We start from the raw sequence: 20,001 nt of genomic DNA on the forward strand, positions 1-20,001 counted from the left end.
GAAGCCACCAGATTTAGTTGAGAAAAATAATAAACAGAATGAGGGAGAGGCTTTTGCTTACTCATTGAGAGAAAAGGTGGGAGAAATGTATGTGCATATGCCACAGAATAAAAGTGAACTTGCAGCATTTCTGAACACAATCCCACAATTGAGAGACACATTTATGCTGTGGTACCCACAAGTTGATGGATTTGATGAAATATTGAAAGAGTTGTGCATTAATTTGGAAATGTTCTTTTATATTGCCATGCTGACTAAATTGTGGTTTGAATCTAAAGTTGTTGTTCAAGGGCCAGGTGAGGAGCCAGTGAAAATGGTTTGCATGAATGCACCATCATTTTCTGTTGTTATGGAGGAAAATATAGCAGTGATTATTTTCCTGAAGGGCAGAGTGCCAGCAAAGGATGTTGATTGGGTACAGATTAAAAGAGCACAGGATGGAAGTAAAGGTATTTTGGTTAGTGCAAATTCAGGTATGGATGTTGTACTGCTGGAAAATGTGTCCTTTTGCCATCTTTATAACAGATTTGAGCATTGGAAGAAGAAAACTAAATTTAAACATGATGCACAAAAACATGGAGAAATGCAGGTGCAAAATATGCCAGTTAAGCAAATGCAAATGTCAGTTCAGAAACAGGTACCAATGGCAGAAATTTTTCAAGCACAGATGGTCCCACAAAATATGGAAAATGCTAAAATTAATTTAAATGAGTTGCCCAGAGTAAATGTGAATTGTTTCCAGAGACAAAAACAGAACCCAGTCCAACAGGTTGCTCTTTTTGCAAATGAGAGTTTTAACACTCACAATTCTGAATTTACCAATTCCATTGTGAGGGCAGTGGAAAGTCCAGATTTAGTTGCAGGAGTTTTAAAGAAAGAAATTACAAACCAAGTATTAGAAAATTGTGCACCAAAATTAGGCCCATTTGAGGAAGATTGCAAAACTGTTGTCTGTGATTCAGGCCTAGCAGGAAAACAATTATTTTGCAAATTAAGCAGCACAGATTACTGTACACCAGATAATGCTATTTTTCAGATACCTGATGAGGATGTACATTTTAAAATGGCCCATCAAGAGACAGTTGTAGCATTGTTTTCAGAAAAGACAGTTGAAAAATTACCTTCTGCTTTGGAAAAAATAATAAACACAGAAATAAGAGAGTTCACAGAGAAGGATGCCAGGCTAATAAAATGTGCTGAACATGTCTTATTAAAATTTGAACCAGATGACATGTATTCAGGAACACAATCAGTTGCAGGAATTTTACCAATAAAAGGATTTTTGATGGAACTGATTGGAAGTTTGTGTAACTTTCTGATCACAGGTTCACAGAAAATAAATGAAAAGAACAGAATAGTGCAGGAGATTAAAAGCATATTTTTTCCATGTTGTCCTGTGGTACCGAATCCAGCCAATATATTTTTTCACATTCCATGTGGTGAAGAATGGCTTATTTTTATTGATTTTTGCCAAGTTCATGTCACAGTGCCATTGGATGAGAATAGTCAGGAGTACTATCAAAAAGAAGATGAATATCTGGGACACAAAATTGGAAAGGGAGGTAGAAAGGTGTCACCAGAGAAGGTGGAAATAATTTCCAAGATGAATCCACCTCAAATTCAGAAAGAAGTCAGGACATTTTTGGGAATGGTTAGCTGCTGTAGAGAGTGGTTAATAAACAGTTCCCTAGTGGCTAAGCCTTTACTGAGGCTGACACACTCAGGTGTGTCTGATCCGCTTCCATTGGACAACAACTGCACAAAAGCATTCCTAGAGTTGAAAGAGAAAAAATGGCGCGCCCCAGCACTAGGAATGAAAGTTTATTTGAAAGAAAATACACTAATTTGCAGTGAGAGGGAGGGCTGCGCTCTCTCATTGCTTATTCAAAAAGATGAATGTTTTCAAGGGTCTGTGATGTATTGCCCAATGGCCTTTGACCCTAACTTCACAGAAATGTCAGCAAATGGATTGGATTGTGATGAAACTGAAAATGAGTGTCTAAATATCATGAAAATATGCATAAAGCCAAATTCAGACTTGAAGGATGAACATCTGAGTCAGCCCAACAATGTCCATTTTGTAGATGGCCCATGTTTGAAAGGTGACACATTAAAAGCAGCACATGCTGTGCTCCTTATACATGATGTTGTCAAAGCTTCATGGCTTTTAGTAATTACCCCAGCCCACATTTCGAAATTGATTGCCCTTACCCTAACATGCAGTATATCTGCTCAAATGAGAGTCACTGTTGTCATGGGAGAGAGAAATGCTAATTCAGTTGCACAAAATTGTGTTCTGTTAGCATATACATTCAATGGAATCTTCACAGTTAAGTTTAAAGAGGCTCAAGAAAATGTTTTTGAAGCAGCACAACAGGGTTGTATCAGAACTGTTTTTGAGAAAAATGACAACTGCAAAGTGACAAATGTGTTATGGCAAAGACTGATGCCCAGGTATAAATTGCCAGTTTCTCTGAAATCAGATCATAATGTGGTCTCAAAGATAATGAGTGCAGAACAACAGATTGGACAAGAAATGGATTGTAGCTATCTGCCTGAAGTGTCACGCATAATAAAGCAAAACAATGGCAGCACAGAGTTACCTTTTGCAAAAGACTGTTTTTCAGCATTACCAAAGTGGCTTGAAAATGCATATGCAAATGCACTTGTGGAAAACACTGAGGAGAACACTAGCCATTGCTGTGTAGGTCTGGTTGATGTACAGTGTGCAGTTTCTCACCAGATTGCAGCTGCTACACAAGATCTGCATAATGGATGGTGCAACGGTTTTGATCTGAGAGATGTTGTGGTGAAACATCTGAATCTGATCAAAGTGAAAATAAGAGTGAAAGGCCTTGGTTGAAAAAGTGCAAAGGATTGATGGTGCTCTGTCAGAGTTTCTCAGCACCTAAGTAGTCCAATTTGCATGGAAAGTATGAGCCATTCTGATGGCAAGCTGATGACACAGAGCAAAGAAATGCTGAAACTGTCATGTTGAATTCCTTTTTTTATTATTTTAGTTACTTATTTTAAAGAAGACTAACTGTTCCAAGAAGCTACTTACAGATCTCTGCACTAAACCATTTGAGCTTGGCTATATATGATCTGATTACAGACCAAACTTGTGTTTGCCTTAGAAATAGAAGTAACATTCTTATATGCTCAGCTTTTGCAATTTAAAAAAACAAACAAAAAAAAAAAAATTGTCACTTATGAAATGAAATATGTGTGATGAATTATAAATCATTTTATTATGATTTGAATTATCAAGAGGGTGGATTGATGGAGCAGATTTCATCTGCAGTCATGCATTGTTTTATTTTTTGTGCTTCAGACAGGCTGCATTTAAATTGCCACGCACATTTTGGTGCAGGTTAAAAACATGGCACATGAAAAACATGAAAAGTGAGGCCTATTCACTTCAGACTGAAAATGCTTTTGCTGAATTAAATTAACATGTGTTTTTTTTGCAATGTAGAGAAAAAGTGGCCTTTTTACCTTTGAAGATTTTTAATAGAATGTGTTTCTCTCTTCCCAGCACATCCATGTAAACTAAATGTATTATTCCTGTCTTAATAGACTTTGACTTGTTGCATATTTTGATAAACATTTTCAGTTAATAACACCTCTTTTTATAATGTGTGTGAATTAATAATGCACTTGGGACACATAATGGACTGATTTACATGAAATTAATATTATCTTTGTGTTTGTTTTATTTTTGGGGCCTACACAAAACATGGCTGCCTGTGAATCCATCAAGGCTTTGACTTTCAATTTAATGAGAAGGGAGCATGCGCAGACTGTGGCAGCTTTCCTCATGACAAGAACAGCGTGAACTGCACATTCTTGTCATTCTGCCAATGTACCAGTTAGTTAAAAGTATCCATCTACTGCGCTGAGAAGGAAGAAGGATGAATTAGATTGAAACATTTTTCCTAGTAAATGTTGCAAATGTTTATAAATGTATTTATTCATGTATGCTTCTTTTGTTAGGACTAGTGAAGTCAGGTTTTTAGAATGAGTCAGGGAAGTGTGACCTCATGCCTTTATGACTGACCAATCACGTAAGGTTCTCCTGAAAAATGTTACATCTTTGTGTACTCTGCCAATAATTATGGTATAAATACTGTCCTCTCTGGATGGGAGCCACCACTTCTTCTTTTTTCTCAGCTCAGCTGGCTTCTATGGGTTAGGTACGAGAAACGTCTCGGGAGATTGCTAAAGGGCGGGCTTGCGTCCGAGGAGTGTCAGGGGGAGGTTTCTTGCTTCCACGTCATATCTTGGCACTTTATGCCACATTCCTTTGAGGCCTGTGAAGGGCGGGCTGCTTTCCTCTTTAGACACAGACAGACAGAGAGTGCAGTGGATCAGGATAGGATTAGATGCTAATATGTTTTGACTAATTAATTAGGTCTAAAAGATTTATTTGTCTTATGCATTTATTTCTCTTAATGGGAGATTTTTTGCCAACTATTTAATTATTGATTAGCTTTGCAAGACTATTTTTCTTAGAAACTCTTTAAGAATTGTGACTGAAATTTTGCGCCACATTTTCATAACTACATGTAATGCTTATATGCAGACTGTAATGTGTTCTGTATTATTGATATTTTTCCTGTTTTCCAAATTCTGTAACCTGATTGATATTTTACTAATGAATAAAGGGTCAGAGAAAAATTAACTTTTTGACTAGAAAATAAAACCCTTTAAAATAATCAACAACTCTCTTTATTGGCTTACAATAATAATTGCATTTTGACTGTTCATCTTTATTTAAATTCTCCTGATGGTAATACATGGTGTGAAGGGCCCAACACCTTTTGAGCGGTAAAATAGAGGTAGCATGAGGGTTTTGCATTGAGAAACTACCAGAAGAAATTACCGCTCTCTATCACTTCCACCTCCTCGAAAGGAGTGTATTCATTAGGAGGTTCCTCTGTTTTGTAATAGTGGAAGTGCTTTGTTACAGCGTTTGCTGCTGGAAAGTGTATCCATGAATAGAATACCTCTGTCTGCCGATATTCGTGTGCCTCTATTACGAATATGAATGAACAATGAAGAGTTGGCTCTAATCAGTTATGCTGAGCACCTATAACACTATACCAAAAAGACGTGCCTAAACTGATACAAAAATTCAACGTGAAATTTACTCGACAAGGGAGAAAAACTCATTTCAACCTGAGATGTTGCTAATCAATAGCGATTTATTCATTCAATTTAACGTGATTGTTTTTACAATTTTTTTTTTATTTTATATACAAATACTACACCATTATACAATATAACAATAGTCATTCATACTTGTCAGACATGTCACAATCATTCAACATCAAACATCCATATATACATGAATCTGGTAAATGAAAATTTAACGAAAATACCAGAGGGGAACTTTTTAGTGAAGGGGGGGGAAAAAAGGAAAGAAAAAGACAAAGGTTGCTCAAGCAGTCAACATGTGTGATATAATATACATATATACACCTGGAGTTAGATCTCAATCCACTTGATTGATAAAACACAATGTGTATAAACAAATTAAAGCACAGGGTTTCTCAACTTTATAAATTTAGTGAGAGCAACACTTTGTACAAAGGCCTACGCGTTTCGAGTCCCAAACAGTAGTTGGAAGGGGGGACTCTCATCAGGGCCAATGAAGTATCTGAAAAAGAAATTTCTCTATGTAAGAAAGTCATTTCGAGACCCTTTAAGACACTAAAGAGTGAACAACCATTCCCTCAAACAGCTTACCCCACTGGTCTACAAGGCCACTTGAAGGGTGTAGGGATGTAAGACGTCTCTAATATTGATGCGCAACAGGTGGCGCTCTACCTTTGGATGGACATTTTCACACTGGAAGGCAAGAGAATTGAACATTACCTTCCGTTACTAACACAGAATGGCATACGGATACGAGGGAATCTGGACTGTCTCTTACCTAGCTGAGTCCCAATGGACCCACACATACCGGGGATTCAGGGAGTAGGTTTCACTATTATGTTGGAACGGACGAAATCCAAGTTGCTGACCTATAAGGGACAAAGTATGTATCAAAAGCCGCAAAGGTTCTAAGCCATCAAACAATGACACAAGGGTTCCCTATATTTTAAATCTCAAAGCCGACTGGTCAGGGATTTCAAGCTACGTGCAGAGTTAAACCTAGAAAAACAGTCGGATAAATCCGAGTGAGTACCTGGAAAGAGGCAGCGCCTTCACTTCAATTGATGAACGTCACAAATGTGTTAGAGCGGAAGCTTCATTCATTTGGTTGACTCCTGCAAAGGGAGCCTGGCGGTTAATACCGGGTTGTAAAAAAACTAGGATTGCCAACGACTATTCCTCTAGAGACTGGACTTACCTAATGTCCAAATTTCCCTGGTCGCCCGTTTTGGCGTCTCCGAAGCACTAATCCTTCGCGCATGCGCCGGGTAACAGGAGTCCGGTACCAACTGCCTGTAGAAATAGTCAGGCCTGCGGGAGAAGCTACTCTCCTGCGCATGCGCAGTGCAGTTTTGATCGGAAATTAGATACTGAGTTTTTGTGCCAACTGTTTTAATAAAAGACACCCAACTGTACACAAAAGGAGGACAGATGACGTGAAATACCCATTGTATGTACAAAGCAGAGGGGTACAAGAGGCCGGGGGCCGAATACATTAAAGTTTGTAAATTTCTGAAAGTTCATTGAGGCCAGTGACGGCCGTGTTAAACTTCACGATGAGGAGTGCTTCCCTTTTAGAGAGCTTGGCATCCCAGTCTCCTCCTCGGGGATCACGCTCCACCTTGGAAATGATTGTCCATTTTAGATCCTTAATCTGATGGGACATTCTATTCCAATGGTTAACCAGTGGAGCTGTCTCCACCCGATTTCTAAGTCTGGATTTGTGTTGGGAAATTCTTTGACGGGCTTCCTGATTGGTCTTACCAATGTACAGGAGTCCACAAGGGCACATAACTCCGTACACAACATATTTCGATTTGCAATTACTGTGTGTATCGTGTTTCCACGATATACCCCTATGTTGAAACAGAGAGCCCTCTATTGTGGACTCGCAGCACAAACAGGTGCCACATTTGTGGTGCCCTGTGATGGGATTTAAACCCATCATTTGTCTGATGGTGGGAGGTACTTGTTTAGGAGTGGCTGCTCTTACTACGAAATTGGCTATACTTTTATCTTTTTTGAATGCGAAAAGTGGTGGTTCATTAAGGCATTCTTCTAGATTTTTTACAAGGTGCCAATTTTGATTTATCACTTTTTTTAGCTGGTTGGCGTTGGGACAGAATGTAGTGACGCACACCTGACGTTTTAATTGTGGTTTATTTCGTCGTTCCAGGAGGGTTTCCCTTGGGGTCCAACGTACCCTTTTCATACAATTTGATACCAACTTTTTCGGATATCCACGGTCGCATAACTTCGTCACTAGATTATTCGCATGATGCTTATAATCTTCGTTCATAGAACAATTTCTTCGAATGCGAAGAAATTGACCTAGCGGTAAATTCTCTCGCAGACTTCTCGGGTGATTACTTGAGAATAAAAGAGCTTTATTCCGATCCGTAGACTTGACAAAAAGAGACGTGGATAATTTACCCTCATTTGGGAAGACTTCCACATCCAAAAAAGATATTTTTTCTTTTGATGATGTTATACTGAACTTAATGTCCGATGTCCGTGCGTTCAACCAAGTATAAAAGCGTTCCAATTCATCCTCATCGCCTTTCCACACCATAAAAACATCATCTATGAAGCGTAACCACGCTCCAATGTGATTTTTAAAGGGGTTATTGTCATAGATGAAAGTGTCCTCGTAAAGTGACATAAAAAGGACAGCCAATTCTGGGGCGAAGGGACACCCCATCGCTACTCCTTTTATCTGAAAGTAAAAGTCTTTCCCAAAACAAAAATAATTCCTTTTCAAGGCAAAAGATGCCAGATCAATCAAAAATTTGGTTGGTACCTGTACTGGTCGTGTTCTTAATTCCAGGAAGTGTGTGAGCACTGCCACTGCTTCATCCTGGGGAATCTGAGTGTAAAGTGCAGTGACATCCAGGGTAACCAGGATGTCACTGCCTTTACAGAACTCCACGGTTTCAAGTTTATTAATAAAATCCGTAGTGTCCTGCAGATATGATTTCACAAGGCTCATAAATTCTTGAGAAAAACATCGACATATTTGGCGACGGGTTCGAGTAGTGAATCGCAGCCCACCACAATTGGTCTGCCCGGGGGTTTGTTAGGGTCTTTGTGTACCTTTGGTAAGATATAAAATAAAGGTACCTTTGGATGTTTTTTTGTAAAAATTCCAATTCTTTGGGGCCTACAAAACCTTGTTCGTAGCCCTCCCTAATGATAGAGAAAAGTTGATTCTGCAGTTCAGATGTTGGATCTTTCCCAATTTTTTTGTAACATTCCTGATCATTTAATTGCCTTAGGACTTCATTGTTGTAATCTTTCCAGGTACTCACTCGGATTTATCCGACTGTTTTTCTAGGTTTAACTCTGCACGTAGCTTGAAATCCCTGACCAGTCGGCTTTGAGATTTAAAATATAGGGAACCCTTGTGTCATTGTTTGATGGCTTAGAACCTTTGCGGCTTTTGATACATACTTTGTCCCTTATAGGTCAGCAACTTGGATTTCGTCCGTTCCAACATAATAGTGAAACCTACTCCCTGAATCCCCGGTATGTGTGGGTCCATTGGGACTCAGCTAGGTAAGAGACAGTCCAGATTCCCTCGTATCCGTATGCCATTCTGTGTTAGTAACGGAAGGTAATGTTCAATTCTCTTGCCTTCCAGTGTGAAAACGTCCATCCAAAGGTAGAGCGCCACCTGTTGCGCATCAATATTAGAGACGTCTTACATCCCTACACCCTTCAAGTGGCCTTGTAGACCAGTGGGGTAAGCTGTTTGAGGGAATGGTTGTTCACTCTTTAGTGTCTTAAAGGGTCTCGAAATGACTTTCTTACATAGAGAAATTTCTTTTTCAGATACTTCATTGGCCCTGATGAGAGTCCCCCCTTCCAACTACTGATTGGGACTCGAAACGCGTAGGCCTTTGTACAAAGTGTTGCTCTCACTAAATTTATAAAGTTGAGAAACCCTGTGCTTTAATTTGTTTATACACATTGTGTTTTATCAATCAAGTGGATTGAGATCTAACTCCAGGTGTATATATGTATATTATATCACACATGTTGACTGCTTGAGCAACCTTTGTCTTTTTCTTTCCTTTTTTCCCCCCCTTCACTAAAAAGTTCCCCTCTGGTATTTTCGTTAAATTTTCATTTACCAGATTCATGTATATATGGATGTTTGATGTTGAATGATTGTGACATGTCTGACAAGTATGAATGACTATTGTTATATTGTATAATGGTGTAGTATTTGTATATAAAATAAAATAAAAATTGTAAAAACAATCACGTTAAATTGAATGAATAAATCGCTATTGATTAGCAACATCTCAGGTTGAAATGAGTTTTTCTCCCTTGTCGAGTAAATTTCACGTTGAATTTTTGTATCAGTTTAGGCACGTCTATTACGAATATGACTGTGCCACCTCTAGGTGTCAGTCCATTTTCTATAAGTTTTAAAGTTATAGATTTTCTTATGTTGACCGGGATGAGTATTATATCCGGGTCTGCTTCTTGCATAGTATTATCAGCTGCTACGAGTTCAGCTGCTATTCTAGCTGCCTCTCTTTCTCCTTCGCTGTCTGACATTGTACTGTCCGGAAGGTTATTCCGTTTGTTTGCAGATCAGGTTTCTAATGGAAACAAAGATTAGATGCACAATATTTTGGAACAGTGTATCCTTCAACGTTGACTAAACCAAGAACCATACATAGGAGTTTCCTCCTGCGAGGTTTGGCGGATATGACCTTTCACCCACTCCAGACGTCTTTGGAGTATTATGGGAAAAAAGGGGTCTGAGTGAAAAAGCACGACTGAGTTACTCTAATGTCTTGCGTTAGTTTTATCGCCTTTCCAAACGTTTGGGCGCCATGTAGTGTAGTTCCTATTATCCCAATAGGCTCTGCGCATTGGAATAATACCTTCAATAGTATAGGCCTAGACCAGACGTTAACTAGGTCTTCTATTGTCGATATTAGACTTAAAGTTTTGGGTTTGCCAGCTAGCTCAGAGTTCACTAGAAACTTTCTCGAATAGGCAAGGAGGAGTTGAACCTCCCTGGATAGACAAGAAGGGATTTAGTTTCTGACAACCATAGAACATGACAACTTTGCTCTCCCCTAATCAAGAGTGTATCTCTAGAGTCGTGTGAAAACAAAAGACAACTTATTTTACTCAGTCAGTACGTGCATTCTTAGTCTCACCAGATTGTAGAGAAAAGGAAGAGACGGGCGTGTTCAATAAAAGATGGTATTTATTGATCAGTCTCTTTTCTCATACAAGAGAAATGGATCGATATTATCGCAATACTTATGGTTAAGTAAAGTGCATACAATAAAAGCAGAAGTATAAAATAATACTGTAAAAACATTTATATGGTTTCTAAGCCATATGGTGGTTTAAAATGGATGAAATAGATACATACACATATACATTTGACTAATCGTACTCAACTGGTGTTTCTAACTACGCCTACCCCGGTGTACCTGACCTAAGCCTAATACGTGGGAGGGAATAGAAAGTAGCAGTTTAAGTTAAGTTTGTTTTGCCAAGTGACTGACTCAAGAATTCTCTGCAAGGGGTTATTCAGTTCTGTACCTGGAATTTAGGATGGTTGAGGGATGGTATCTCTCGTCTTTGGTCTCGATATTCCAGGCTGCCTGCAAGGGCTGCTTGGAAGCGCCGGAGCTGGATTTCTCGGCAGGAGAAAGCAGCGTCTCGTTCTCAGCGCGGCAGGAAGGCGGGGCTGCGCCAGCGGGGTCTGCTCTGCACTGGGCTTCGGCAAGTCTGGCTGCTCCGATCTCGTCACCACCGCGTGTGTTTGCTTAAGGCAATATCGGTAATATTTATACCTGTAATGTGCCGAGATTGACGTAAGGATGGACATAGATACGTCAATAAGGATGTCATACGAACTGGTCGTTAGCACATTCTTTTGCTGAAGTTCTCGGTGAAATCAAAACAATGGCCGCAGGGTTTTTCCCAGATTGTCATAGGTTTGATTTGTTTTGAGAACTCCGTATGCCTTATCAGGGGCTGGAGGAATATTGCTTTGCCTAATTAGATGGCAAGCGTTATGACCTAATCAGATAACGCGCTCCTGTGCCGTGGTCTGGCGTAATCAGATAACGGTTTCTGCATCATGGGATGGCTGCTAGTTAACTTGTTAACCAGAATAGGGTCAGGAATAGGGGGGGATCGATACAGAACCTATAGGAATACATCACAGTACAGTTAACAACATACATATTGCCATATAGAACTAGTAGGTAGTCCACAAGGTAGAGTGTCCAACAAAACATTTTAGGGACATGACGACCCAGCTGACTTCAGTTCAAACTCAGCACCAGCAGATATACCCCAGGTTACATACACAAGTAAAACTCTTTCTACGCAACAACTTGCCCTGGTTGCAAAGCAGTATGAACATATTGTACATGCACATTTTGGTTGCATATTCACATTTTCGTATAACTGCACTCCACCATGTCAATTCAACTAACCAAACAATCAAACGATCTCTTAGATAACATAAACCCAAGAACAGAACCAAACAGCAGGGGTAAGGAAGGAGAGCAGGATCCCCACGTAGGTTAGTAAAAAAAGGGGATTTTATCATACATCAATGAAGAAAATGCTGTTCATACAATTGTGTGTTTGCATAGTGTAAATACATGAAATCAATAAATGACTATTTGGGGCATATGGGGTACTTCATAGTGTTCAGTTCACAAGTCAGGCCACAGTATGATACATACAGAAAGCAATGCTAAATAGTGATAGAAGTGTTGGGTCGGCCATCCGAAGTTAGCATCCCTTGTAGCGAGCACACCATTACTTTCCATGCCGTAGAGATGGGAAACGTACGATGACACAACGTATCCTCTCTTATTAACGAGGCTACCTCAGCCTTAACCCAGTTTAACATAGAGTAAAACCACGCTTTCAGTGGCGGGGGTTCCTCTGCCTTCTACCGGCGTGTAATAAGCCCCTTGGCTACGACTAGGTCTAAATTCAGCAACCTAGAAGATGCTTTATGTGTTTTGCTTCTTGGGAAAATCCCTGTTATGCATATCTTCCATGTCCGTGGCAACTCCCTGTCAGTGCTAGCAGCCAGCGCTCGGATAACCCCATCCCAATACAATTGCAATGCAGAGCAAGACCAGAGCATGTGTAACAGATCCACTTTCTGTGGACCACTCTTTGTCTGAATATGGTCTTGCTCGATCCGCCTCCCATTTGATGCGTAGTGGCATTAATTCCACCATGGTGTGTTCCCGAATCGACTCTGTGGACCATTTCACAAGATGTCGCCCCATGGCCATCACAGGCACATATTGTATTAAGAAATGTGTAGGGGGTTCCTGCGAAATGTCACCCCACCAGCGTCACAGCATTGCCGTCCAGGCGGCATGATTCAGGAACTGTCCTGGAGGGACTCTTTCCTCTTCCGTAAGGAGAAGAACGGCCGTAGCGCACCATCTCCGTACAAATTTCCCAGTGTGGTAATATGGGCTCCCAGCCAGTCAGGGAGATCCGTTGCCCGAACTCGTCCCCTCACCGTTGGCATACCTAGTAAAGGCAGAACAGGTGCACACTGTGTTGCGTACCTGGTGAGGTGCAGCGACCTGAGAAAACATTTCTGCGCAATCCAGACCAGCAATGGTAGCGACTCACATGATCTGTTCGCAGGATGAATTAAGAAGCGGATTCTACCCCGGGAGTATGGGGGCTCACATTCAGCCAAGTCTATCTAGTGTAGTTCCTCCACCCATTTTGCCACCCACAATATCTGGAATGCCAAAAAATAGTGCTCTAGGTTGGGTAAGGCCAGCCCACCCTGCTACCTTGGCAAGTACAGCTTTGTCAATGCCACCCAGCACCGCGTGTTATTCCAGATAAAAGCCCTGATGGTCCCTTCAAGGGAACAAAAGAAGGAAGCAGGTAGATCAAGTGAGAGATTGGCAAAATAATAAAGAAGACGTGGCAGCATTACCATCTTTATCAATTCCACCCTATAACAGAAAGATTGAGATTCTTCCAAAATTCGATTTGGGACTTGAGCGCTGTAACTGCCCTAGAACTGTTGCCATCTAGAAGATCCCAGTCATCTTGATAGATGCGAATACCCAAATATCAGAATGCCACCAACCACTGTTCCATCCACCTATAAGATTTCTCGGGTGATGCGCAACTAGGTTGTTCCAAGGCATGGGCTTTGCTTACACCAACCTTGTTTAATTTTTGGTTCATTATCCTATGCCACTATGCTTTCTGTTGCACATGGATTAACTTCAGCAGTAAGAGGCGGGTGAGCTTTTAGAAAAACATAACTATTTTGACATGCACACTGGAGTCTCATATTTTGCCTTATAGCTCCAAGATTTCACCAAATCAAGAAAGCTGAACTAATAACCGAAAAACTTTTGCTCAGCGGTTTCAGGTGAGCGGGCAAAAAGCTTTCCTTTGGTAAATCCCAATTTAGAGGCGAGATAAATACGACTTACCGCCATGGGATATAAGATATCCTTCTAAACATTTTTGTCGCTGAGCTTAGCACACATTGGTGAAGTGGCGCCTAGTTTATTAGGATAAAAAAATATATATGATCTCCAAAAGAGTTGTCAATCTTAACTGAAGAGGCTTAACTACACCACTGTTATATATATATATATATATATATATATATATATATATATATATGTGTGCGTGTATATATAAAAAAAATCTAGTTAGATAGGACAAGTTTACGCTACTCAATTTGGACACTCAATCCCAAGTGATCGGAACATGGCAGCCTTATATATAAACATAGGACCTGTCACCCTGTGCCGTTTGCTCAGGACAGACACCACAGAGAACACGAACGGGTGAGACAGAAAATTAGTTCATACCACTTAATTACCGGGTAAGATAGGATTTCAGGACTTAAGGAATATTCAATTGATGTTTATCCGCATTATCTGGCATACACTGAATCTATGTATCTTTTTAAAACTGATAGTGCACACTAACAGAACTTGAATATACAAAATATTACAAAGGACTTTTGAGAGAGATGACACCAAACATCCATACAACACATTGATGGCATGCATGCGCAGTCCGCGGTAAAAATAAAAAAAACTCTCAGGCTGTCATGGGGTTACAATAATAAATAGCCCCAAGGTTGGGCCAGGGCCTGGAAGGGGTTGCATATGTAATTTAGGGGAAGGAGGCACATGGCCTCTTTTTCAAAGTTTTTAAGAGGCCCCAGGAACCCCATCCTGAAGCAAATATTTAAAAGAAGGTGTGCAGGCCCCAAAGCTTAAAAAGGCCCCAGGCACCCCATCTTCCAGGGTGAATTTCTGTTAAAAAAAAAAAAAAAAAAAAGTGGGCCGCAGAGCCTCCCTCCCTGAACCTCAATAGGCCCCATTCCGCGGGCTGAACTTAAGTTGAAAGGGAGGGTGCCCTACAAGTCCCCTCCTCAAGCCAGTAAAGGCCCAGGGGACCCCACCCCTCAGCACCAGCTCACAGACGGTGTCCCAGGGAGCCCACCCCGAGACATAGCAGTTTTACTGCCTGCCTCAGCACAGGCAGGGAAGCGTATGTTTGCTCCCACCTGGCAAACATGCCTTTCCTACCTGCAGCAGCGCGGGCAGGAAAGCCATGTCTGCTCCCAGTCAGTGGGAGAATTAAAAATGCTCCGTCTGGGTTGGAAAAGACTTCTGTTTCCCTGCCCGAAACACATATTGCTTCCGCCCAGAAGGAGCAAGCCCTTTGAGAGGGAGAAATGTTGGCTCCCGCAGCATGCAGCGTGTTGGCTGGGGCCATGGTTCTCCCCCCCCCCCCCCCCAACTAGTGGTTTGTGGTTCCCCAGCTGGGAACCTACTTCTAGCCCTGTGAGGTAGGGTCCTGGGGGCCCAAGGAGGCTTAGAGAGGGAAGCTGAGTGACCCCACTTCTTTATGATGGAATTGGGCCCAGGGATGGGGTCCTCAGGCCTAATAGGACTGGAAGGTCAGCCACGAGGTCCCATTTCCCTTTTTAAAAAAAATTGTTTAGGTCATTTGGCCTCAGGGATGGGGTTATCAGACCTATTAAGGCTCGGGGAGTGGGTCACACGCCCCCCCCTATAATTAATTTATGGCCTCAGGGGATGGAGTCTCTGGGGCACATTTGGGCATGGGGCAGGAGCCATGTGCCATAATAGTAAATATGTTTGGCACCAGAGGACATTGTCCCCAGATCCTAATAATGCATTGGGAGGGGGACTGCGCAGTCCCCTTCCCAGTTATGGCATTTGGCTCCAGGGGATAGGGATCCCGGGGCTTATTAGGACTTGGGGAATAGGTTGTGCAGCCCCCCTCCTTTCTAAGGAATTCAGCCTTGGGGGATGTGGTCCCCTGTGCCTATTAAGGCTAGGGGAGGCGGGGTGCGCAGCCCTCTCCCCTTTTTATGGAAGTGGGCCCTGGAGGATAGAGTCCCCAAGGCCAATTAAGGATCCTGGGGTGTGTGCACCCCCTCCCCTATATTTAAGTAACTGCCCCCAGTGCCACTAATGGCTCAGGGAGGCTGGGCGTATTAAGTATGAGGTTTGCTTTACTTATAGTAAGAAAATATTACTTTATGCTACAAAAAAACTCCTAGAAATTCACCTAAAAAAACATGGGTTAAAGTAACATTCTAGTAAGAATTATAATGACAACATAACGTTTTAAATATACAAAACCACTGAAATTCACCAATTATAGTTAGCGGTGTAGCTATAAGTCATGCCCTAAGATAACTATAAATGGCGCCCATGCCATGCACTTTGAAATACCCCACATATGACATCTTCTATAACATCATTGATAATATCACTGCAACATTTGCAATTAAATTATTGAAAAGCAAACTGTGCGGGGTAGGGGTGCAAGTTATGGTTACCTTCAGCACAAGTTATAGTGTTTATATAATTATATTCACAGACATATATATCTCAACTGCGAATACACAATAGAGATTTTAAATAAATTCAACACAACCCTGTGCAAAGATGTGTATGAAACACATCAAATCTAAATATGTAACTTGCCCCTGTTTTTGAGACTGCAAAAGTTTGACTATAGGAAGAAAACAACTATAACCCAAAACATAAAATCCTTTATTTAAATCAAATGCTTCATCACAACCAGCTGGTTCCAGATCAAAAAGAAGCTTGTATTCTCAAAAAAGTCTCAGGCCCTCTAAAGATGCGAAAATGCTGACAGTAATCAAGAGCCAGTTGGCAAATCCCCTGGTCAAAGAGGAACCTGCACCCTCCCAATATTTAGTTGACTCCCTAGCCATCTTTGTATTGGACAAGATAAAATCAGCCGGAACAGGACTCCCTCCAATCAGTGAAGATAAGATCCATAAGTCAGAGCTTAGCACCCCAGCTTCCCTAACTCATATTCTCCCTACTCCAAAATGATGAGGGACTCCCTTTACTAAGTTCCAGTACACCCTCTGGGTCTCCTGATCATCTTAGCTCTGCATCAGTCATGAAAGGATTTAAAACTACTCTTGCCCAATCCATTACAAATCCGTTCTTAAGAATGTCACTATATGTCCTACGCTTATTAAAACAACACTGAACAAGAACAACCTGACAAATTACAGTCTGATACCTATGTACCCCATCTATACAAATATAATGGAAAATATTAATAAAACAACAGTATTGTATCGAAGATAATATCTCAGCCTCTACGCAAGCAGGTGTTAGATAAGGCTTTTCTACAGAATTAATCAACTTAACTATGGATGACCCCAGAAACATAGCTGACAATGAGTGGCCCAGGGTAGCTATGATCCTGGACCGGTCTGTGACATTCAATAATCTTACCTTAATCTCTAAACTAAAATCAAGAAGAATGCAAGACAAAGCATTAGAAATTATAATTTCCTACCTCAAAGGGATATCGCAAAAGGTCCAGCTTGATCACTATGCATCTCACATCTCTTATGGAGTGTCCCCCAGGGCTCAGCCCTGCCCCCCTCTTTATAATTTGTACCTACTCACCTGAGCAACAACTCTTAAACGATTGGGGATCACATCATACCTATGTGCCAATGACACAAACCTAATGTCTTACTCACTTGACAGTCTTCACTATATCTCTTCAGGTTTAAATACCATCATGATAACAATTAAGCAACGGATAGAAAGAAACTTTTCAAAATGTAATCCCTCAAAGTCAGAAACTCCCCCAGTCTACAGCAGAGTCAACCTCTGGCACTGTAATATTTGACCTTCTGAACTTGGCCATTGCCCTAACTCAATAGAAGAGGTTCATGACCTAAGTATTATCCCAGGCTCCATGCTCAATTTCACATGCCCAAATTTCAAAGATAATCAGTGCATGCAATCTTCAAACTAGACTACAGAGAATAATTCAATTTTTGATAAAAGATTATAATTGCAAATGTTTTTGTTCAGTCTAGATTATAGGAAGTTCACCTTCTTGGAGATACCCTTAAAGGAGCTAATCAACTCGAAATGATTCAGAATTCTATAGTGAGAACAATATTTAACCTGAGGAAATTCGATTTATCCTCATAACATCGTAACATGCTATGTTGGCTACCAATTAGGCAAGTTCTACATCATCACTCAAAGAACCTTTGATGGCAAAGCACCTTCAAACAATAGGTCCCCAACAAATTGCTCAAATCTAGCAACAAGGCTATCCTAGTCATTCCACCGTTAAAATACACCAGATGAAGATGTAGATCTTTCAGCGTTAAGGTAGCTTTGCTCTGGAATGCACTTCCACTCGTGATCCGGGCTACACCAAACATGTTTAAATTCAGGAAAGTGCCTAAATCATGGGCCAAGTTGCATCAAGATCACAGTATTTGTCCACCTAATGCCAGGGCTAGGAGATTCCTTACCGAGAAAGTTACTGTGCTGAATACAAATTTCCAAATAACATGACACACAAAATGCAGCAATTCAAAAGTCCATAGTTCCCAGGGAAATATGAAAAATATTTCACTGTTTTGTGTAAAATACTAATTTCATGATGATAGTTCAAATGGTTCTTTATATCTATTTGAGCTAGTGAAATTTTCAAATTATGTGACAAGTATGGTAAGTCCATAATTATGTTGTAACCACCCCAGCAAGAAGTGACAAATCCACACTGTCTCTCCCTACAGCCCATTTTTTTTATCAACAATTTATTCCTGAAAGGCAAACAAAACCTAAATATCCTTACTCCAATTAATGACTATTGTTAGCTGCACGTTGAAGAAAGCATTTTTTTAAGCTACCACCGCAAAGAACAAGTTACCTTTAGTAACGCATTATCTGGTAGAGATAATATCTAGCTGCAAATTCCTTACCTTTGAATCTCTCAAACATCAGACTGGCTCTGGAAACCTTTGCGTGCGCAGTACCCATGCGCACCATCAGTTGGCTCTATTTGGTCATGTGCATGTATCGGTTTAAAACTCATAGTACACTTTAACAGAACTTGAATATACAATATATTACACAGGACATTTGAGAGAGATGACACTTAACATCCATAAAACACATTGGTGGCACACATGAGCAGTCCGTGGTAAAATTTTTAAAACCTCTCGGGTTGTCACGCAGTTACATAAAAAGTAGCCCCCAGGTTGGGCCAGGGCCAGGAAGGCGTCGCATATGTAATTTAGGGGGAGGGAGGCACATGGCCTCTTTCTCCAAGCTTTTAGGAGGCCCCAGGAACCCCATCCCGAACCAGATATTTAACCCCTTCACTGCGGCGGCTATTCCGCCGCAGTGCTAAGGGGGCGAAGCGGAAGAGTGGCGGGCGCATGCTGGTGACAGAACCGCTCCGTCACCAGCATCGGTTGCGCTGTGCTTATGACGGAGCGGTTCAGTCACGGCCCCGCCCGCTCAATAGAACGCTCAGCGCAGGCGCGGAATCCGCACCGCGCAGGCGTGCCGAGCGGGCCGTGTCGGAACCACTGCGTCATCAGCACAGCGAGACCGCGGCTGATGACGGAGCGGTTTCGTCATCAGCAGGGGAGGGGTTAAAGCCCTGAAAAGGCCCTTAGCACTCCATCTTCCAGGGTGAATTTCTGAAGAAAAAAAAAAGAAAAAGGGGGCCGCAGAGCCTCCCTCCCTGAACATTAAAGGGCTCCATTCCAGGAGCCGAACTTAAGTTAAAAGGGAGGGTGCCTCACAGGTCCCCTCCCAGATCCAGTAAAGGCCCAGGGGACCCCACCTCTCAGTACCAGCTCAAAGACTGTGTTCCAGGGAGCCCACCCCGAGACATAGTATTTTTTCTGCCTGCATCAGCGCTGGCAGGGAAGCATAGGTTTGCTCCCGTCTGGCAAACATGCCTTCCCTACATGCAGCAGCGCGGGCAGGAAAGCCACATCTGCTCCCAGTCAGTGGGAGATTTAAAACTGCTCCCACTGGGTTGGAATAAACTTCTGTTTCCCTGCCTGAAACACATATTGCTTTGCCCAGAAGGAGCAAGCCCTCTGGGAGGGAGCAATGCTGGCTCCCGCAGCTGGGAACCTACTTACCAAAGATAAGTAACTTGTCCTTCTAATAGAGTCTTCTAGCTGCAGATTGCTTTCCTTTGAATAGATACCCAAGCCATAGCATCCAGGCAGTGGGCTGCGTCCGAGACCTACTGAAATACAACTTCCGTTTATATGCAAACCGGGTACACAAGGAGGGTAAAAGGGCGGGCGCCCTCCTAGCATGGATGGCCAAACAAGACGCGTCCCCCCCGTAGCCCATCACGGAGATGCTAGATGGCACAGGCAGGCTGCACTATTCTCAACTTGACATCCTCAACATATTCCGTACCTACTACACTAACATATACCGCGACCCTGAACCAGTGCCACACATC

The sequence above is a fragment of the Lissotriton helveticus genome, chromosome 4_1 (assembly GCF_964261635.1).
Source record: "Lissotriton helveticus chromosome 4_1, aLisHel1.1, whole genome shotgun sequence".
Lineage (NCBI taxonomy): Eukaryota > Metazoa > Chordata > Amphibia > Caudata > Salamandridae > Lissotriton > Lissotriton helveticus.